The sequence below is a fragment of the Eurosta solidaginis genome, chromosome 1, assembly GCF_040869045.1.
Source record: "Eurosta solidaginis isolate ZX-2024a chromosome 1, ASM4086904v1, whole genome shotgun sequence".
NCBI lineage: Eukaryota > Metazoa > Arthropoda > Insecta > Diptera > Tephritidae > Eurosta > Eurosta solidaginis.
In genome coordinates this window covers 205,270,558-205,295,083 of record NC_090319.1, presented here as the reverse complement: position 1 = coordinate 205,295,083, position 24,526 = coordinate 205,270,558, and positions in this window count along the sequence as shown.

The following is a 24,526-nucleotide window of genomic DNA, read 5'->3' as shown; positions in this document are numbered from 1 at the left end:
AATGTCGGCTGCATTGAAATCCCAAAGAGATGATTTTGACAAAAAATTAGATGACCTTACGAAAAAGTTTAATTCCACCCTGACTACTAAAGTAGAATCTTTTGAGGAGGTACAGATTTTAAGTCACGTGCGATGCGAAGAGACTCTCGACCTCGTCAAGTCTTTGCCTGAGTTTGATGGTAAACAGGAAAATTACGTCTCGTGGAGACAAGCAGCACACACAGCTTACAAACTGTATCAGGGTTATGACGGAAGCGCAAAACACTATCAAGCGGTTGCATAAATTAGAAATAAAATAAGAGGTTCTGCAGACGGTGTTTTGGCTTCCTTCAATACGGTGTTGAATTTACATGCTATCATAGCAAGACTAGACTTCACGTATGCTGATAAAAGGCCGATTTATTTGATAGAGCAGGAGTTGAGCACGCTAAGGCAGGGAAATTCGACGGTTTTGAAATTTTACGACGAAGTGGAGAGAAAGCTCACGCTTCTTACAAGCAAAACTATAATGACTTACGAAAGCCAGTTAGCGAAGTCAATTAATGAAAAGTATAGAATGGATGCGCTGCGCGTTTTAATTTCCGGTCTGAAAAAACCACTTTGTGACATTCTATTCTCTGCGCGTCCAACAGACTTACCATCAGCCTTAGCCCTTGCACAGGAGGTGGAAGCGAACCATGAGCGGTATGTGTTTGCTACAAATTTTTCAAAGCATTTCGATGAAAATGATGGAAAGTTAGACATAAATAGCAGTAACCAATCTGATCATTTAGGTACCACAAAAAATTCCCACTTTCAGAATAACAGTAGTAAGCAGCAAAAACGTAGTAATTTTTATGGAGGAATAGGAAAGCCTGAGCCCATGGATATAGATCCATCAATATCCCGTTTACGCCGTTCAACAAAATATGAACCCCAAAATGAGTACTTTCAACATAATAAGCCTAACAGTTTGCAAAGTTCCAAACAAAGACAGCTTCCCGTAAATACCAGCAACCACATACCTCAGTTTAAACGACGTTACGAATCCGATAGGAGTACAGGACTAAAAGTTCAAAGAATAAATCATATTTCACAAGATGCGGCTGAAAAGAGTTCGTACGATAAAGTAGTGAATAATGAGGTTGATGATATTGATGAGGAAATTAATTTTTTTGGAAAGGGACCTTACTCCCCTGGATTAGCAGAGTAATAGGAACTGAGGGAAATGTTATAAAAATGCTAATAGATACGGGATCTTCTAAAAGTTACATTAAACCATTTACAGAACTTAGGGGGATCGTACCATTAGTGAAGCCATTTTTAGCTAGATCAATACACGGTGAAACAAAAGTGTATAAGAAGTGCAAGATAAATTTGTTTGGGGTAAATTCCGATTTTATTATACTGCCTGATTTGCTAAATTTTGATGCTATTATTGGGTTTGACCTACTAACGTTGGTTAATGCTATAGTAGATTTAAAAAAATGCCAAATTTTACACGACTTTGGCGCCGAAAGGCTTTTCTTTTTTAAATGTGAAAGTATTCACACTATCAAAATTAATCGGGATAACGTACCTTATGCAGTGAAAGGAGAATTTTTGAAAATGATTGAAAGAAGATTAAATGCTTTTGCTGATCCGAATGCGTGTCTACCATTTAATACGAATGTAGTTGCAACGATTCGGACAAAGCACGAGAATCCCATCTATTCTAAATTATACCCATACCCAATGGGGGTTGCAGATTTTGTTAATAAAGAAGTGAAAGAACTTCTACATAATGATATTATTAGGCCGTCTAGATCCCCCTACAATAACCCAATTTGGGTAGTAGATAAAAAAGGTTTCGATGAGGATGGTAACAGGAAAAAGCGGCTAGTTGTAGATTTTCGTAAATTAAACGAAGTAACCATTGATGATAAATATCCGATACCGAACATTATGTCGATCTTATCAAACATGGGTCAGTCTCAATACTTTACAATCCTCGACCTCAAATCTGGGATCCACCAAATTGAGCTCACGGAGCGAGATCGAGAAAAAACGGCCTTTTCTGTCAACAATGGCAAGTACGAGTTTTGTCGATTTCCATTCGGTCTAAAAAACGCTCCTAGCATTTTTCAAAAAACTATAGACGATGTACTAAGGGAACAAATCGGTAAGAGTTGTTATGTTTACGTAGATGACGTAATAATATATTCACAAACAGAGGAACAACACATTAAAGATATAGATTGGGTTTTGAAAAGTTTATGCGAAGCTAAAATCACAGTTTTTTAAAAAAGAGATAGAGTACCACGGTTTTATTGTGTCGAGGAACGGAATTAAAACATGTCCGGATAAAGTTAACGCAATACTTAACTTTCCGGCTCCCGAAACTTTGTTTAGCCTCAGATCATTTCTAGGCTTAGCAAGCTACTATAGGTTTTTCGTCAAAGACTTCGCCAGCATAGCTAAACCTTTGACTGATATCCTGAAAGTTGAAAATGGTACAGTAAGTGCTAATAAATCAAAAAGAGTAAATATTACATTAAACTCAAAGCAGCTCCAAGCCTTTGATACTTTAAAACATATACTGGTGTCAGAAGATGTAATGCTTACATACCCTGACTTTAGGAAATCGTTTGACTTAACAACAGATGCGTCTAATCATGGATTGGGTGCGGTACTATCTCAGGAGCGTAGGCCCATAACTATGATATCCAGAACTTTAAAAGATAACGAGCGTAATTTCGCAACGAATGAAAGGGAACTTTTAGCCATAGTGTGGGCGTTAAAAAGCCTTAGAAACTACCTCTATGGGGTACGTCAATTGAACATTTTCACGGACCATCAACCTTTAACTTTTTCCGTTTCGGATAGAAATCCAAACGCCAAACTTAAGCGTTGGAAGGCGTTCATTGACGAACATAATGCAAAATTGCATTATAAGCCCGGAAAGGAAAACCATGTTGCTGATGCTTTGTCGGCCAGCAAGTGAACGCAATGGAGGAAACTGCAAGTTCAGACTTGGCGACTATTCATAGCGAACAGTCACTAACCTATACCATAGAAGCCGTTGAAAAGCCTATAAATTGCTTTAAAAATCAAATAATTATCGAGGAGGACAGGTTTCCATCCAAACGTACTTTTATCCTTTTTGGAAACAGAAGAAGACATATTATTAATTTCAGCGACAAAAGCACACTCTTACTAATACTCCGGGACCTTGTGAATACCAACGTAGTAAATGCAATTTATTGCAGTTTACCCATTCTAGCACACATTCAACATGACCTAGTAAAAATGTTCCCAAATACTAAATTCAAATATGCTAAAAAATTTGTAACCGACATCTTTGACCCAAATGAGCAGACGGAAATTATAATAACAGAGCACAATCGCGCACATCGCGCCGCGTAAGAAAATGTTAAACAAATTCTGAGTGATTATTTTTTTCCAAAACTTGAGAAAAAAGCAAAAGAAGTGGTCCGAAACTGCAAAATCTTTACAAGGGCAAAGTATAACAGACACCAACGTAAACATATAATTTCCGAAACACCAGTTCCATCATACCTTGGAGAAATTTTCCACATTGATATATTTTCTACGGACTCAAAATATTTTTTAACTTGCTTGGACAAGTTTTCCAAATTTACGGTTGTTCAAACGATACCATCTAGAACAATTATTGACATTAAACTCCTGAATGTATTCCCAAGGGCTAGAGTCATTTACTGTCACAACGAGAAGTCATTTAATTCAAACACCGTTAGATTTCTCCTTGCCAACAGTTTCAATATCGATATTGTAAATGCTCCTCCTCTTCATAGCACATCTAACGGCCAAGTGGAAAGGTTTCATAGTACCTTGATAGAGATTATTGCTAGGTGCATGAAGCTAGAAAAAAGTATCGACGATACACGGGAATTAATTTTGCTTTCGACTATTGAATATAATAAAACGATCCATTGTCGTTTCAACTCGCTTCCTAATAGAAATTGTACAAGTCTTAATATGGACTTGCAAGTAACCGATCACACGATGACTGGTATACAGCTAACTGGTATTACGTCAGGCAAACCAAGTATCAACCGCGCTCGTAAATCGATTTGTAAGGTAAACTTTACGATGCTGAATAACAAGCTTCTTCTCGAAAATTGGTCAGACGTGTACGCGGAAAGTAACGTATCGGCGGCTTATGGTGTATTTTTAAACACTTTAAAAGTGCATGTCAATAACTGCACTCTTAATGTGAGTCAGCGTAAACAAGTTCTGCGGCTTAAACCTTGGATTACCCGAGATCTATTAAGGAAAATAAAGTTCAAAAATAAGTTAGGCAAAAAATGTGCTAAGCATCCCAATTGTAGGAAGGGTCGCTCTCGCTACAATAAAATTAGCAATCAGTCCAATAAAGCAATACGCACTACGCGCGATACATTTTTTAAAAACAAGTTTAACTCAGCTTTGGGCAATACCAGAAAAGAATGAAGCGTCATCCACAGTTTCCTAAACCGAGACAGTGTAGGGAGCCACGAGCCAGTTACCCTACGTGCTGAAAGCCAGCTGACTACAGACCCAGAAGAAGTTGCTAACAAATTTAATACATACTTTACCTCGATTGGTAATTCAAGTTCAACCCTTTGTGATTGTCAGTTTGCAGCCAATCTACTCTTATGCCAAGTTGCAACTAATAGTTTCTTTTTTAACCCCATATCCAACTTCGAAATCGCTAAAATTATAAAAACATTGACCAACTCTAGCTCTTGCGGCGATGACGGTATTTCAAATAGTTTATTAAAAAAAATATCGCTCAATATAGTAGATATATTGAAACATTTATACAATAAAAGTATAACTCAGGGTGTTTTTCCTGATGATCTTAAATGTGCCATTGTAATCCCGATCTTCAAAAAAGGGGATAAGAGGGACGCACGTAACTACAGGCCCATATCTCTTCTCCCATCGATTTCCAAAGTATTTGGAAAGGCGGTTAAAAATAGAGTTGTGAACTTTCTAGATAAATCGAACATTTTCAGCCCCATGCAATTCGGATTTCGATCCAGACTCTCAACAGAGGACGCTCTACTAGATTTCTGCTCAAAGGTGTACAAAGCTCTAGATAGTAAAAGTAACTGTGCTGGTTTATTTGTCGACATAACAAAAGCTTTTGATATGGTAGACAGGAATATACTTCTGGAAAAAATACATAGTGCAGGTTTTCGTGGCTTTATATACAAATGGTTTACATCTTATCTTTCTAATAGAATACAAAAAGTTAAAGTGGGTAGTTACTACAGTAGCCTGCAGGAAGTTAATCTGGGCGTACCCCAAGGCTCTGTCCTTGGCCCGGTACTGTTCCTCATTTATATTAATTCAATTTTTTCAATTCCATTGAAGGGCAAAACGACCGCCTTTGCAGATGATCTTGCCATTGCGTATAGTACAACGAGTTACTTCGAACTAATATGTGATATTAGCCACGATGTACATACGCTGAGGACTTGGTTTGCTTTACACAAGCTACTAGTTAGTAATAAAACGAAGTTGATGTATTTTAGCATTGCTCCCAAAGAATTTGAGGCTTGTGATCTTTTTTTTTTCATTCAGCAGAATGCGCACATTTTAACATGCATCATATGGCGTGCACTTTGAATGGCACGAAAAGTTCATTTGCAACCAACGTTAAATGCAGTGGTAACTGCTTCAGGATTGATGTTGTTGAAAATTTCAAATACCTAGCCATTATAATCGATAATCATTTAAATTGGTCTGCACACATTCAGAAACTAAAACATTACTTTCTGTACACTACCCGTCACTTCTATCGTCTCAAAAAGTGTTGCACTATGTCCACTCTAAAAGCTGTTTACTATGGTCTAGTCCAATCGAAACTTCAATATGGGATTACCTGCTGGGGTGGCGCCTCGGCTAGTAAGTTGTCACCCATTGTTACACTCCAAAAGGGAATTATAAGACGCATATGTGGCGCAAACTACAGGTCTCACGCTATGATATCCTTTAGGAGACTAGATATACTACCATGTAGTCATCTATATTTATTTAAAGTCCTAAAAACGTTCTTTATTAGATCGGGGTACTTAGAAAGTTATCCTTCTGAAGTCTACAACATTAGGAGCAATCTGCTTCCATCGGTACAAATCCCGCATGCTAGGACATCTCACTTCAGAAGTTTTTATACATACACGTCGTGCAAAATGTTCAACACTCTCCCTACTTCTGTACAAGTTATAAGAAATCTTAACCTATTTCAAAATAAAATAAAAATGTATCTGATTAGTTTTAGCCACTATGATCTAGAAGCCTTGCTGAGGAGGTTGTTGTAAGCCATATCTAACTTTTTTAACTATATCAACTGTTTCTCTATCGGAACCTTAACTAATTAACGAATTATCGATTGTTTCACTATCGTAATCTTAACTAATTATCTGAATTATTATGAGTTTATTCTATAATATTATTAAAAACTTTTATTAATTTCACTATGTGAACTGGCATTTAATACTATTTTAAAAATTTAATATAAAAAATGCCATGTACTTTTCTTATGCTATAGAGTAATAGAATGTGCTCTTTCAATATTGTAATTTATTTAAAATATGCATTAAGAAATGTTTAATAAATAATAAATAAATAAAATAAATAATAATAATAAATAATAAACAAAAGGCCAATCGACGACATATTTAGGCCGACTACAGACATATGTAATAACGAGATACCAACGCGTATAAAACAGGCACAGCAGTTGGAATTGAAAACTCACAACAGAGCCAGAATAGAGCGTACATTCAAGGCAGGAGACAAGGTTCTAGTAAGAAGAAACACTAAACTTGGAAACAAGTTAACCCCTCTCTACGAGGAACACGTTGTGGAAAAGGATTTAGGGACTACAGTTCTTATTAAAGGGAGGGTGGTCCATAAGAACAATTTAAAATAGACATGCGTTTAAAAAAATGAAGGGACTTCATTTAACCATCTTAGTTTGCGAAACGTACGATTATAAGATTATGTGTAATTGCTGTCTGACAAAACTGTTCATCATTTTCAGGAAATGTTCATATTTTTATCTGGTATGCTATGAGTCTCATCCATTGTCCTTAAATTTAATAAATATATCAATTTTTTTGGCTTCAAAATCGACGTGGAAATTTATCGCGTTTGTGTAAATTTTGTTCCATACAAGTAAGGCATTAGACCTTATCAATTTTTACGGTTCATTTGGTTTATAAAGCATTTTTGTAAATAAACGAGTGCCTTTGTTGTTCAGACACGTTATATACATTAAATTGAAAGTCGTCATTTGATTTGCATTAATCGATTCGCTTTGACACTGACTTCAGAATTTTATGACTGAGCATTTCACATATGTTTATTTCATAAAAAGTCAATATTTTGAACTTCGTTTTAATAATTACAAAATCATGTTTTGCAAATTATCAATTAGTATTAAGGAAATCGTGTTAATAGTTCACGTAGAATTAAGTTCTTGCAACTTGCTCCAAAAAGAACTCGCAGCACTCAAACGTTCACCATGCAGAAGTTTAACCTTCAGTCTTACGAATTTATAATCCAGTAAAGTCAACAAAATTTAATTCTGCCATACGAGCATACTCTCGCTAAGACTGGCCAATACATTAAACTTGAAAACGGACGCTTCCCATTTAGAAGGGGAGGAGTTAAGCCCAAAACATTGAAGGCCACCCAAGTAAGCTGACAGTTCGTTGATATCTACTCTGCCATCATAATAGTAACAGCATCGCTCATATTTGCAATGCAAGAATGTGCCGACTGCTGGGAGAGCGGTCCGTATGGATGGCAGCGCAAATCATGCTAACGGTCGCCTTTCTCAAGTTGCTCTTATTGGAATGAGTGTAACAAGATTGAAGTTTGCCGTATTCTTATTGGAACAAGTCCAATTAGAATTTACATAGTAGTTTAGTTGCAATTGGAGTGTCACAACATGCACTATTGAGGGTCGCAATAGATATGCACCTTTTTCTATTAGTAAAGCACATATGTACTTTTCATTTTACGTAATATTAATAAAGCACATGCTGTACTACAATTAAAGCAAACGCGTTAATTATTGATTACATAATAGTTGTCAATATATTAAAACTATTATCTACTGGAAACTTATATATGATGCCAACATTTGGCGTTATCGGTACCCTCTACTGAGCGCAGTCACTGCTATACAAATGCAATGTCAGGAATGACTGCGAACGTCGATTCGCCCTCCCAAAGAAAATAAAACACAACGCAAAAGAAACCCGAACGGGTTAGGTTCCTCTAGGAGAATATCCGACCAATAGATCAAATTCCCACCCAGCCCTACAAGACGTCTTGTATCAGAGAATACTCTCAGGGTAATTGGATAACCCCGCGGTGGCGAATTATTACTCTCTTTTCGGACCCCTCCCTATAATTCTTATTCACACTAACTTAAATTTTGGACGAGTATCTCGAGGGACGAACCCACGTTATTCGCGGTGCTACCGAACACTCCCCGAAATTCACCAGCAAATATATGGCTGTGTACAAAACTTATATGTGCTTCTATCCGTTACTAAATATATACTTAAACTAGGAAAACCTGTAAACCGTCCGACCGGAGTGCTGCTTCATTACCTGGATGTAGTCCTGTATGATGCTACTGAGGCTTCCTTAAGCGCTCTTTGGAAGTGGTTATGACGCTTTTGGGTATGGCCCTCGTTGCCGGTGATGCTACGCTCTTAAATCGGTCGCGGATATGCGGCCATTTGCCTCCCGCCTTTTCGCGGTGGGCCGATCAATGTACTCGTAGGTGCCGTGGTTGATTTACCAACCGCGTGGCCCCGATCGTCTTGGTGACACGGCTTCGCCCGGCTGGACCAGACTGCTGCTATGGGGACGAGATATTAATTTATTACCACCGTATTAGTTACACTACCTTACTTCTTTCCGACGCCGCTGACGAATGTAGCTCACTTTAAAAAATTTCAGTGCAGACACTTATAGGCCGTGCTGAAGAAGATGGATTCTACCACAAACAATTTCCAAACTCAGTAGCCAGTCGGGCGATGTGATACGCTTATTTTGCGATCACTGGATAGCTTCCAAATCTGAAAGTAATGATCGGATAATTTTTGTGTGGAAAAACTTTTCCTTTTTTTTCCTCTTCTTTATTTGGCGCGTGTGTTCGCCTCCGCTGCTGTCGAATAAAAGGGAAGTTGGCCGCGGATTTTGCACCGATAAGCGTGCAACTGACGCCTGACATGGCACGGACATGAGGTTGCCAGATTTTATGTCCAAATCCGTCGCACAGGGTGACCGCAACAAATTCTTCACATGACTAACATTAGTAAAATAGAGAACATTTTAGACAAAATAACGGACAATGTAGTGCTAATGAAAGCAATATACAAGGAATCAATTCACTTACAATTAATAGATACGTGAAATAAACTATTAACACTACGACCAAAAGTCATGAGACACAAACGAGGACTGGTGAATGGCGTTGGTAGCCTATCGAAATGGATATTTGGCACCATGGATGATGAAGATAGACAGGACATAAAAAACCATCTTTTACAGAAAAAATCGATAAACAAGTAGAAGTAAATAATTATTTCGAAATAGCATTAGAACAGTTAAATAATGTTAATAATAGCGTCAGGATAATATTAGAAAAAGCATTTAATACCATACAAAAAATTATGGATGAGGAATATGAGCGAAGTTTATATTTAGAACAATTAACAAAGATACAATTGTGTAAAACAAATACTAGATAGCGTAGTAGCATGCAAATATAATATTATGCATCCTAGCATATTGACAAGCGATGAAATAGTAAGATATGATATTGATTACAATAAATTAAAATATTTACAATCCGCAACAGCATATTTCAATTACACATATTTAGTTCTTTGTATAAAAATTCCTATTACCTTTGTAAATGTTAAAATTAGATATCTCATACCAATACCTAACAAAGATTATAGGGACAGAATTTTTCAAATCAGCATAAAATATTTTTTGTCATATATTTTGATGAATTGCATCTCTATCGTTAGGTCTACGTGAAATAAATTAGTTCCGAAAATATTTTTGCAAAATTTAAATTTTTGCAAAAGTTATTCGCAAAATAAATTTGTAATAATGACTAAAACTTCGTTTTTTAAAAAATCGTTATAATTGAACGGTTTGGCCAAATTGAATGCAATGGATATCATATGAAAAGCAATTGTGTATATTTTGATATACTTTTCAAAAGTTAATAAAAGCAATTTTTTGAATTTTTTGGTGTATCCTTTTTAAGGATAATTGATTTTTATCAATGTTCTCAGCCTAGGAAAAATTGCAAAAAAACACAGCATGCGTGCATATATATATATATTTAGGTATGTATGGCGTGAGATCTATCGCAATGCTAGCAGCTCTTTATATGAGCCTTATACGCACCTTAACTGGTGCAACCGACACCTATTCCCCACGCCCTCCACCTTATACATATGCACTCATGCACTTGGGTGCCTTACCATCGGGTACATCCTCTATTTCGTCGCAATCTTACGCTCAACAATTTAAATTTAATTTGAGTTCTAATTCAGTGACCGATATTATCTATATTCTATGAGCTACTAGGCTTATATAAATATTCGACCGGTTCAACCAGGTTTAGCTTAAGTGTACATAAATGCTTAACATATACTTCGACCTAGGAGTATATAAACGTATGATTCCTAGCTCTTCTACTTATTCTCGATAGTTTATCTACAATATTGGATTCAATTCAATTTTCATTCATGGTTACATGGGTTATCCACAAACTAACAAACGTATATAAGTTAAGCCCAAAAACATTGAAGGCCACCCAAGTAAGCTGACCGTTCGTTGATATCTACTCTGACATCATAATAGTAACATCATGGCTCATATGTATGGATGGCAGCGCAAATCATGCTAACGGTCGCCTTTCTCGAGTTGCTCTTATTGGAATGAGTGTAACAAGATTGAAGTTTGCGGTATTCTTATTGGAACAAGTCCAATTAGAATTTACATAGTAGTTTAGTTGCAATTGGAGTGTCACAACATGCACTATTGAGGGTCGCAATAGATATGCACCTTTTTCTATTAGTAAAGCATATATGTACTTTTCATTTTACGTAACATTAATAAAGCACATGCTGTACTACAATTAAAGCAAACGCGTTAATTATTGATTACATAATAGTTGTCAATATATTAAAACTATTATCTACTGGAAACTGGCGCCCAACTAAGAACCTACAATATTACGATCAAGTTGGACAGCCTACAAGAAATACTTGGAGCTGTGGCCAAATCTACAAATTTTTTACGTAATAGCAGTATTTGTACAGCTGCGGCAAAATAAGCGATAGCGGCAAATAGATGCAACAAATTTGCGAAAATTATATTATGACAGCGGTCAAATACATCAAATTTCTACTCTAAGCAACAGTTTTGCGAATATCATATTTAAACGGCGGCTAATACATTTATCAAATTTCTAGAATAAACAACAAAATCGCGAAAATTACATTTGGACAGTGTGGTATCAAATTTCTACACTAAACAATTTCGCGAAAATCATATTTGGACTCGGCGTAGTTCCTATCAAATTTCTACACCAAGCAACAAATTTGCCAGCGGCGTAGTATCAAATTTCTGCATTAACCAACAAATTTGCGAAAATTTTATTTGGACAAAAGGTTAAATACACGGTATAATATTTATACACTTCGGAAAAATGACATTTGGACAACCTACAGCAAATACTGGCGGCAGCAAAAAACGGTGCATTAAATTTCATAGTAAGTGATCTGCTCAGTTTTTAATTAAAATATAGGTAGTGCAAACTAACGGGTTTTGATATAAATTTTTTCGCTGTAGTATACATTTTTTTTCCTCTTTCTCGCTTTTTTGCGATTTCAATTGATGAGCGACTCTGAACTAGCCACCCTTTTTAACTCATTAGATTTAACAGATAAAAATCAAGAAAACATGCTTCATGAGGACATAACCGCTATTGTTACGGCAGCAATGTCGGCTGCATTGAAATCCCAAAGGGATGATTTTAACAAAAAATTAGATGACCTTTCGAAAAAGTTTAATTCCACCCTGACTACTAAAGTAGAATCTTTTGAGGAGGTACAGATTTTAAGTCACGTGCGATGCGAAGAGACTCTCGACCTCGTCAAGTCTTTGCCTGAGTTTGATGGCAAACAGGAAAATTACGTCTCGTGGAGACAAGCAGCACACACAGCTTACAAACTGTATCAGGGTTATGACGGAAGCGCAAAACACTATCAAGCGGTTGCATAAATTAGAAATAAAGTTAGAGGTTCTGCAGACGGTGTTTTGGCTTCCTTCAATACGGTGTTGAATTTACATGCTATCATAGCAAGACTAGACTTCACGTATGCTGATAAAAGGCCGATTTATTTGATAGAGCAGGAGTTGAGCACGCTAAGGCAGGGAAATTCGACGGTTTTGAAATTTTACGACGAAGTGGAGAGAAAGCTCACGCTTCTTACAAGCAAAACTATAATGACTTACGAAAGCCAGTTAGCGAAGTCAATTAATGAAAAGTATAGAATGGATGCGCTGCGCGTTTTAATTTCCGGTCTGAAAAAACCACTTTGTGACATTCTATTCTCTGCGCGTCCAACAGACTTACCATCATCCTTAGCCCTTGCACAGGAGGTGGAAGCGAACCATGAGCGGTATGTGTTTGCTACAAATTTTTCATTTTCGATGAAAATGATGGAAAGTTAGACATAAATAGCAGTAACCAATCTGATCATTTAGGTACCACAAAAAATTCCCACTTTAAGAATAACAGTAGTAAGCAGCAAAAACGTAGTAATTTTTATGGAGGAATAGGAAAGCCTGAGCCCATGGATATACATCCATCAATATCCCGTTTACGCCGTTCAACAAAATATGAACCCCAAAATGAGTACTTTCAACATAATAAGCCTAACAGTTTGCAAAGTTCCAAACAAAGACAGCTTCCCGTAAATACCAGCAACCACATACCTCAGTTTAAACGACGTTACGAATCCGATAGGAGTACAGGACCAAAAGTTCAAAGAATAAATCATATTTCACAAGATGCGGCTGAAAAGAGTTCGTACGATAAAGTAGTGAATAATGAGGTTGATGATATTGATGAGGAAATTAATTTTTTTGGAAAGGGACCTTACTCCCCTGGATTAGCAGAGTAATAGGAACTGAGGGAAATGTTATAAAAATGCTAATAGATACGGGATCTTCTAAAAGTTACATTAAACCATTTACAGAACTTAGGGGGATCGTACCATTAGTGAAGCCATTTTTAGCTAGATCAATACACGGTGAAACAAAAGTGTATAAGAAGTGCAAGATAAATTTGTTTGGGGTAAATTCCGATTTTATTATACTGCCTGATTTGCTAACTTTTGATGCTATTATTGGGTTTGACCTACTAACGTTGGTTAATGCTATAGTAGACTTAAAAAAATGCCAAATTTTACACGACTTTGACGCCGAAAGGCTTTTCTTTTTTAAATGTGAAAGTATTCACACTATCAAAATTAATCGTGATAACGTACCTTATGCAGTGAAAGGAGAATTTTTGAAAATGATTGAAAGAAGATTAAATGCTTTTGCTGATCCGAATGCGTGTCTACCATTTAATACGAATGTAGTTGCAACGATTCGGGCAAAGCACGAGAATCCCATCTATTCTAAATTATACCCATACCCAATGGGGGTTGCAGATTTTGTTAATAAAGAAGTGAAAGAACTTCTACATAATGGTATTATTAGGCCGTCTAGATCCCCCTACAATAACCCAATTTGGGTAGTAGATAAAAAAGGTTTCGATGAGGATGGTAACAGGAAAAAGCGGCTAGTTGTAGATTTTCGTAAATTAAACGAAGTAACCATTGATGATAAGTATCCGATACCGAACATTATGTCGATCTTATCAAACATGGGTCAGTCTCAATACTTTACAATCCTCGACCTCAAATCTGGGATCCACCAAATTGAGCTCACGGAGCGAGATCGAGAAAAAACGGCTTTTTCTGTCAACAATGGCAAGTACGAGTTTTGTCGATTTCCATTCGGTCTAAAAAACGCTCCTAGCATTTTTCAAAAACTATAGACGATGTACTAAGGGAACAAATCGGTAAGAGTTGTTATGTTTACGTAGATGACGTAATAATATATTCACAAACAGAGGAACAACACATTAAAGATATAGATTGGGTTTTGAAAAGTTTATGCGAAGCTAAAATCACAGTTTTTTAAAAAAGAGATAGAGTACCACGGTTTTATTGTGTCGAGGAACGGAATTAAAACATGTCCGGATAAAGTTAACGCAATACTTAACTTTCCGGCTCCCGAAACTTTGTTTAGTCTCAAATCATTTCTAGGCTTAGCAAGCTACTATAGGTTTTTCGTCAAAGACTTCGCCAGCATAGCTAAACCTTTGACTGATATCCTGAAAGTTGAAAATGGTACAGTAAGTGCTAATAAATCAAAAAGAGTAAATATTACATTAAACTCAAAGTAGCTCCAAGCCTTTGATACTTTAAAACATATACTGGTGTCAGAAGATGTAATGCTTACATACCCTGACTTTAGGAAATCGTTTGACTTAACAACAGATGCGTCTAATCATGGATTGGGTGCGGTACTATCTCAGGAGCGTAGGCCCATAACTATGATATCCAGAACTTTGAAAGATAACGAGCGTAATTTCGCAACGAATGAAAGGGAACTTTTAGCCATAGTGTGGGCGTTAAAAAGCCTTAGAAACTACCTCTATGGGGTACGTCAATTGAACATTTTCACGGATCATCAACCTTTAACTTTTTCCGTTTCGGATAGAAATCCAAACGCCAAACTTAAGCGTTGGAAGGCGTTCATTGACGAACATAATGCAAAATTGCATTATAAGCCCGGAAAGGAAAACCATGTTGCTGATGCTTTGTCGGCCAGCAAGTGAACGCAATGGAGGAAACTGCAAGTTCAGACTTGGCGACTATTCATAGCGAACAGTCACTAACCTATACCATAGAAGCCGTTGAAAAGCCTATAAATTGCTTTAAAAATCAAATAATTATCGAGGAGGACAGGTTTCCATCCAAACGTACTTTTATCCTTTTTGGAAACAGAAGAAGACATATTATTAATTTCAGCGACAAAAGCACACTCTTACTAATACTCCGGGACCTTGTGAATACCAACGTAGTAAATGCAATTTATTGCAGTTTACCCATTACAAACCCAAAATACTAAATTCAAATATGCTAAAAAATTTGTAACCGACATCTTTGACCCAAATGAGCAGACGGAAATTATAATAACAGAGCACAATCGCGCACATCGCGCCGCGCAAGAAAATGTTAAACAAATTCTGACTGATTATTTTTTTCCAAAACTTGAGAAAAAAGCAAAAGAAGTGGTCCGAAACTGCAAAATCTTTACAAGGGCAAAGTATAACAGACACCAACGGAAACATATAATTTCCCAAACACCAGTTCCATCATACCTTGGAGAAATTTTCCACATTGATATATTTTCTACGGACTCAAAAAGTGAACGCAATGGAGGAAACTGCAAGTTCAGACTTGGCGACTATTCATAGCGAACAGTCACTAACCTATACCATAGAAGCCGTTGAAAAGCCTATAAATTGCTTTAAAAATCAAATAATTATCGAGGAGGACAGGTTTCCATCCAAACGTACTTTTATCCTTTTTGGAAACAGAAGAAGACATATTATTAATTTCAGCGACAAAAGCACACTCTTACTAATACTCCGGGACCTTGTGAATACCAACGTAGTAAATGCAATTTATTGCAGTTTACCCATTACAAACCCAAAATACTAAACTCAAATATGCTAAAAAATTTGTAACCGACATCTTTGACCCAAATGAGCAGACGGAAATTATAATAACAGAGCACAATCGCGCACATCGCGCCGCGCAAGAAAATGTTAAACAAATTCTGACTGATTATTTTTTTCCAAAACTTGAGAAAAAAGCAAAAGAAGTGGTCCGAAACTGCAAAATCTTTACAAGGGAAAAGTATAACAGACACCAACGGAAACATATAATTTCCCAAACACCAGTTCCATCATACCTTGGAGAAATTTTCCACATTGATATATTTTCTACGGACTCAAAATATTTTTTAACTTGCTTGGACAAGTTTTCCAAATTTGCGGTTGTTCGAACCATACCATCTAGAACAATTATTGACATTAAACCTCAACTCATTCAACTCCTGAATGTATTCCCAAGGGCTAGAGTCATTTACTGTGACAACGAGAAGTCATTTAATTCAAACACCGTTAGATTTCTCCTAGCCAACAGTTTCAATATCGATATTGTAAATGCTCCTCCTCTTCATAGCACATCTTACGGCCAAGTGGAAAGGTTTCATAGTACCTTGATAGAGATTATTGCTAGGTGCATGAAGCTAGAAAAAAGTATCGACGATACACGGGAATTAATTTTGCTTTCGACTATTGAATATAATAAAACGATCCATTGTCGTTTCAACTCGCTTCCTAATAGAAATTGTACAAGTCTTAATATGGACTTGCAAGTAACCGATCACTCAATGACTGGTATACAGCTAACTGGTATTACGTCAGGTAAACCAAGTATCAACCGCGCTCGTAAATCGATTTGTAAGGTAAACTTTACGATGCTGAATAACAAGCTTCTTCTCGAAAATTGGTCAGACGTGTACGCGGAAAGTAACGTATCGGCGGCTTATGGTGTATTTTTAAACACTTTAAAAGTGCATGTCAATAACTGCACTCTTAATGTGAGTCAGCGTAAACAAGCTCTGCGGCTTAAACCTTGGATTACCCGAGATCTATTAAGGAAAATAAAGTTTAAAAATAAGTTAGGCAAAAAATGTGCTAAGCATCCCAATTGTAGGAAGCGTTGCTCTCGCTACAATAAAATTAGCAATGAGTCCAATAAAGCAATACGCACTACGCGCGATACATTTTTTAAAAACAAGTTTAACTCAGCTTTGGGCAATACCAGAAAAGAATGAAGCGTCATCCACAGTTTCCTAAACCGAGACAGTGTAGGGAGCCACGAGCCAGTTACCCTACGTGCTGAACGCCAGCTGACTACAGACCCAGAAGAAGTTGCTAACAAATTTAATACATACTTTACCTTGATTGGTAATTCAAGTTTAACCCTTTGTGATTGTCAGTTTGCAGCCAATCTACCCTTATGCCAAGTTGCAACTAATAGTTTCTTTTTTAACCCCATATCCAGCTTCGAAATCGCTAAAATTATAAAAACATTGACCAACTCTAGCTCTTGCGGCGATGACGGCATTTCAAATAGTTTATTAAAAAAAATATCGCTCAATATAGTAGATATATTGAAACATTTATTCAATAAAAGTATAACTCAGGGTGTTTTTCCTGATGATCTTAAATGTGCCATTGTAATCCCGATCTTCAAAAAAGGGGATAAGAGGGACGCTCGTAACTACAGGCCCATATCTCTTCTCCCATCGATTTCCAAAGTATTTGGAAAGGCGGTTAAAAATAGAGTGGTGAACTTTCTAGATAAATCGAACATTTTCAGCCCCATGCAATTCGGATTTCGATCCAGACTCTCAACAGAGGACGCTCTACTAGATTTCTGCTCAAAGGTGTACAAAGCTCTAGATAGTAAAAGTAACTGTGCTGGTTTATTTGTCGACATAACAAAAGCTTTTGATATGGTAGACAGGAATATACTTCTGGAAAAAATACATAGTGCAGGTTTTCGTGGCTTTATATACAAATGGTTTACATCTTATCTTTCTAATAGAATACAAAAAGTTAAAGTGGGTAGTTACTACAGCAGCCTGCAGGAAGTTAATCTGGGCGTACCCCAAGGCTCTGTCCTTGGCCCGGTACTGTTCCTCATTTATATTAATTCAATTTTTTCAATTCCATTGAAGGGCAAAACGACCGCCTTTGCAGATGATCTTGCCATTGCGTATAGTACAACGAGTTACTTCGAACTAATATGTGATATTAGCCACGATGTACATACGCTGAGGACTTGGTTTGCTTTACACATGCTACTAGTTAGTAATAAAACGAAGTTGATGTATTTTAGCATTGCTCCCAAAGAATTTGAGGCTTGTGATCTTTTTTTTTCATTCAGCAGAATGCGCACGTTTTAACATGCATCATATGGCGTGCACTTTGAATGGCACGAAAAGTTCATTTGCAACCAACGTTAAATGCAGTGATAACTGCTTCAGGATTGATGTTGTTGAAAATTTCAAATACCTAGCCATTATAATCGATAATCATTTAAATTGGTCTGCACACATTCAGAAACTAAAACATTACTTTCTGTACACTACCCGTCACTTCTATCGTCTCAAAAAGTGTTGCACTATGTCCACTCTAAAAGCTGCTTACTATGGTCTAGTCCAATCGAAACTTCAATATGGGATTACCTGCTGGGGTGGCGCCTCGGCTAGTAAGTTGTCACCCATTGTTACACTCCAAAAGGGAATTATAAGACGCATATGTGACGCAAACTACAGTTCTCACGCTATGATATCCTTTAGGAGACTAGATATACTACCATGTCGTCATCTATATTTATTTAAAGTCCTAAAAACGTTCTTTATTAGATCGGGGTACTTAGAAAGTTATCCTTCTGAAGTCTACAACCTTAGGAGCAATCTGCTTCCATCGGTACAAATCCCGCATGCTAGGACATCTCACTTCAGACGTTTTTATACATACACGTCGTGCAAAATGTTCAACACTCTCCCTACTTCTGTTATAAGAAATCTTAACTTATTTCAAAATAAAATAAAAATGTATCTGATTAGTTTTAGCCACTATGATCTAGAAGCCTTGCTGAGGAGGTTGTTGTAAGCCATATCTAACTTTTTTAACTATATCAACTGTTTCTCTATCGGAACCTTAACTAATTAACGAATTATCAATTGTTTCTCTATCGTAATCTTAACTAATTATCTGAATTATTATGAGTTTATTCTATAATATTATTAAAAACTTTTATTAATTTTACTATGTGAACTGGCATTTAATACTATTTTAAAAATTTAATATAAAAAATGCCATGTACTTTTCTTATGCTATAGAGTAATAGAATGTGCTCTTTCAATATTGTAATTTATTTAAAATATGCATTAAGAAATGTTTAATAAATAATAAATAAATAAAATAAATAATAATAATAAATAATAAACAAAAGGCCAATCGACGACATATTTAGGCCGACTACAGACATATGTAATAACGAGATACCAACGCGTATAAAACAGGCACAGCAGTTGGAATTGAAAACTCACAACAGAGCCAGAATAGAGCGTACATTCAAGGCAGGAGACAAGGTTCTAGTAAGAAGAAACACTAGACTTGGAAACAAGTTAACCCCTCTCTTCGAGGAACACGTTGTGGAAAAGGATTTAGGGACTACAGTTCTTATTAAAGGGAGGGTGGTCCATAAGAACAATTTAAAATAGACATGCGTTTAAAAAAATGAAGGGACTTCATTTAACCATCTTAGTTTGCGAAACGTACGATTATAAGATTATGTGTAATTGCTGTCTGACAAAACTGTTCATCATTTTCAGGAAATGTTCATATTTTTATCTGGTATGCTATGAGTCTCAGCCATTGTCCTTAAATTTAATAAATATATCAATTTTTTTGGCTTCAAAATCGACGTGGAAATTTATCGCGTTTGTGTAAATTTTGTTCCATACAAGTAAGGCATTAGACCTTATCAATTTTTACGGTTCATTTGGTTTATAAAGCATTTTTGTAAATAAACGAGTGCCTTTGTTGTTCAGACACGTTATATACATTAAATTGAAAGTCGTCATTTGATTTGCATTAATCGATTCGCTTTGACACTGACTTCAGAATTTTATGACTGAGCATTTCACATATGTTTATTTCATAAAAAGTCAATATTTTGAACTTCGTTTTAATAATTACAAAATCATGTTTTGCAAATTATCAATTAGTATTAAGGAAATCGTGTTAATAGTTCACGTAGAATTAAGTTCTTGCAACTTGCTCCAAAAAGAACTCGCAGCACTCAAACGTTCACCATGCAGAAGTTTAACCTTCAGTCTTACGAATTTATAATCCAGTAAAGTCAACAAAATTTAATTCTGCCATACGAGCATACTCTCGCTAAGACTGGCCAATACATTAAACTTGAAAACGGACGCTTCCCATTTAGAAGGGGAGGAGTTAAGCCCAAAACATTGAAGGCCACCCAAGTAAGCTGACAGTTCGTTGATATCTACTCTGCCATCATAATAGTAACAGCATCGCTCATATTTGCAATGCAAGAATGTGCCGACTGCTGGGAGAGCGGTCCGTATGGATGGCAGCGCAAATCATGCTAACGGTCGCCTTTCTCAAGTTGCTCTTATTGGAATGAGTGTAACAAGATTGAAGTTTGCCGTATTCTTATTGGAACAAGTCCAATTAGAATTTACATAGTAGTTTAGTTGCAATTGGAGTGTCACAACATGCACTATTGAGGGTCGCAATAGATATGCACCTTTTTCTATTAGTAAAGCACATATGTACTTTTCATTTTACGTAATATTAATAAAGCACATGCTGTACTACAATTAAAGCAAACGCGTTAATTATTGATTACATAATAGTTGTCAATATATTAAAACTATTATCTACTGGAAACTTATATATGATGCCAACATTTGGCGTTATCGGTACCCTCTACTGAGCGCAGTCACTGCTATACAAATGCAATGTCAGGAATGACTGCGAACGTCGATTCGCCCTCCCAAAGAAAATAAAACACAACGCAAAAGAAACCCGAACGGGTTAGGTTCCTCTAGGAGAATATCCGACCAATAGATCAAATTCCCACCCAGCCCTACAAGACGTCTTGTATCAGAGAATACTCTCAGGGTAATTGGATAACCCCGCGGTGGCGAATTATTACTCTCTTTTCGGACCCCTCCCTATAATTCTTATTCACACTAACTTAAATTTTGGACGAGTATCTCGAGGGACGAACCCACGTTATTCGCGGTGCTACCGAACACTCCCCGAAATTCACCAGCAAATATATGGCTGTGTACAAAACTTATATGTGCTTCTATCCGTTACTAAATATATACTTAAACTAGGAAAACCTGTAAACCGTCCGACCGGAGTGCTGCTTCATTACCTGGATGTAGTCCTGTATGATGCTACTGAGGCTTCCTTAAGCGCTCTTTGGAAGTGGTTATGACGCTTTTGGGTATGGCCCTCGTTGCCGGTGATGCTACGCTCTTAAATCGGTCGCGGATATGCGGCCATTTGCCTCCCGCCTTTTCGCGGTGGGCCGATCAATGTACTCGTAGGTGCCGTGGTTGATTTACCAACCGCGTGGCCCCGATCGTCTTGGTGACACGGCTTCGCCCGGCTGGACCAGACTGCTGCTATGGGGACGAGATATTAATTTATTACCACCGTATTAGTTACACTACCTTACTTCTTTCCGACGCCGCTGACGAATGTAGCTCACTTTAAAAAATTTCAGTGCAGACACTTATAGGCCGTGCTGAAGAAGATGGATTCTACCACAAACAATTTCCAAACTCAGTAGCCAGTCGGGCGATGTGATACGCTTATTTTGCGATCACTGGATAGCTTCCAAATCCGAAAGTAATGATCGGATAATTTTTGTGTGGAAAAACTTTTCCTTTTTTTTCCTCTTCTTTATTTGGCGCGTGTGTTCGCCTCCGCTGCTGTCGAATAAAAGGGAAGTTGGCCGCGGATTTTGCACCGATAAGCGTGCAACTGACGTCTAACATGGCACGGACATGAGGTTGCCAGATTTTATGTCCAAATCCGTCGCACAGGGTGACCGCAACAAATTCTTCACATGACTAACATTAGTAAAATAGAGAACATTTTAGACAAAATAACGGACAATGTAGTGCTAATGAAAGCAATATACAAGGAATCAATTCACTTACAATTAATAGATACGTGAAATAAACTATTAACACTACGACCAAAAGTCATGAGACACAAACGAGGACTGGTGAATGGCGTTGGTAGCCTATCGAAATGGATATTTGGCACCATGGATGATGAAGATAGACAGGACATAAAAAACCATCTTTTACAGACAGGAGAAAAAATCGATAAACAAGTAGAAGTAAATAATTATTTCGAAATAGCATTAGAACAGTTAAATAATGTTAATAATAGCGTCAGGATAATATTAGAAAAAGCATTTAATACCATACAAAAAATTATGGATGAGGAATATGAGCGAAGTTTATATTTAGAACAATTAACAAAGATACAATTGTGTAAAACAAATACTAGATAGCGTAGTAGCATGCAAATATAATATTATGCATCCTAGCATATTGACAAGCGATGAAATAGTAAGATATGATATTGATTACAATAAATTAAAATATTTACAATCCGCAACAGCATATTTCAATTACACATATTTAGTTCTTTGTTTAAAAATTCCTATTACCTTTGTAAATGTTAAAATTAGATATCTCATACCAATACCTAACAAAGATTATAGGGACAGAATTTTTCAAATCAGCATAAAATATTTTTTGTCATATATTTTGATGAATTGCATCTCTATCGTTAGGTCTACGTGAAATAAATTAGTTCCGAAAATATTTTTGCAAAATTTAAATTTTTGCAAAAGTTATTCGCAAAATAAATTTGTAATAATTACTAAAACTTCGTTTTTTAAAAAATCGTTATAATTGAACGGTTTGGCCAAATTGAATGCAATGGATATCATATGAAAAGCAATTGTGTATATTTTGATATACTTTTCAAAAAATTTAATAAAAGCAATTTTTTAAATTTTTTGGTGTATCCTTTTTAAGGATAATTGATTTTTATCAATGTTCTCAGCCTAGGAAAAATTGGAAAAAAACACAGTAGGTTCACTGGAACCTTGTAAACTGAACTCCGGCGAAAAAAGATGGTGACTCTTTACGTTGAGCCATAAAAGCAAATAATTGCTCACTCCCAACGTCACTATAATACATATTTCCACCTTTTAAAGTACTTTTATTCGATAATTGTTTTTGATTTATATTTCTCAAAGGCTCCAATGGTGATACCACGAAAAATCCGACTTGCATGTATGTATGTAAACGAGTTTTTTTAACCATTGTACTAATTTTTAATTCAAATGCTAACATAGTGTCTTATACCCGGCTGCACTAATATACAGGAGGTTGGTAACGGCAAAAAGTAATATATAGAGTAAAAATTGGGATTTATATACATACATATAAAAAATTAGTTATTTTTGACAGAATTTGAAAAAAATACATTTAAATACACCACGCGAAAAATCTATATTTTAGAGAATATTACTTATGTATACGATGTAATGTGTAAAGTGCGCAGATGGGTATATAATGTTCGGCTTTATCCGAACTCATAATTCCCTACTTTCTTTCGATCATTTTATGGACATCATATACAGAAGATACAGAGATTTCTCTACATTCTAAAGTGGTTGCATCGATTGGTACAAACGAATGGTACGATCGAGTACCAGTTATTGTAGTGGCTTGCTTAAAACGATTCATTAAGACGCCCTCTTCCGCTGTATGCTTTTCAACTGAGCAAAACTCAAATGCGATATTATCAAAATATATGCGTGCCTATTCATAAAACATGCGAGGAGTTGTTATCTGGTCATATTATGGGCGTTGTAAACTGGCTCGTGATGCTAAGCGTTTCGCCGTTCCTCCCACGCCATCACATGCACCTTTGCCATGTGACGTTGCGAAAAATGCCACTCGCTCATTACACCGAATTCAGTCCTGTGATAAAGTAAGTTCATGAAATTGTTCTTGCTTTTGTACTGCGCCGCACACCCATCGGAAAAAATAAAAGTTTTTGACATTTTCGCAGCCGAATTGTTGCTTTAAGTATGCGATCATTTTTTTGTTGAAAAGATGCACTGTAGTTATGTCGTGTTAGTTGCACTGCGATATGATGGCATATCATTCATTCATAATTTCATCTCCAAGCTTATAGTAGATAACGTAAGGGTGCAAAGTTGCCTGATCATTTAACCAGTGGTATGACTGAACCGCATCCTGAACTACAAAACTATAATTCTCCGCGAAATCTAACATGACAAGGAACTCGCCACTCTTCAAATTTTCCTTTGTCTTCTAAAAGACCTCGCTCTGTGTTTTGGCAACGAAATCATGCTTTATATATGGACGCATATCCTTTTTAAGGTAGTCTAAAAATGTGGTGATCGATTGTTCTTTTTCAATTAGTTCACATCTGAGTAAAGGAAGATTTTTATATGCACATTTGATTTCAAACCTCTGAGAGGTTATAAATGTTGCTTACCTGTCCGTGGAAGTCCATTTTTTGTACCGTATATTTGTGTTTCAAGTTCATTTTCTAGCCCGTTTAAAATATAATCGTCTAGTCCTGGACAACGTCTGCAGCATTGCAGGTTACATA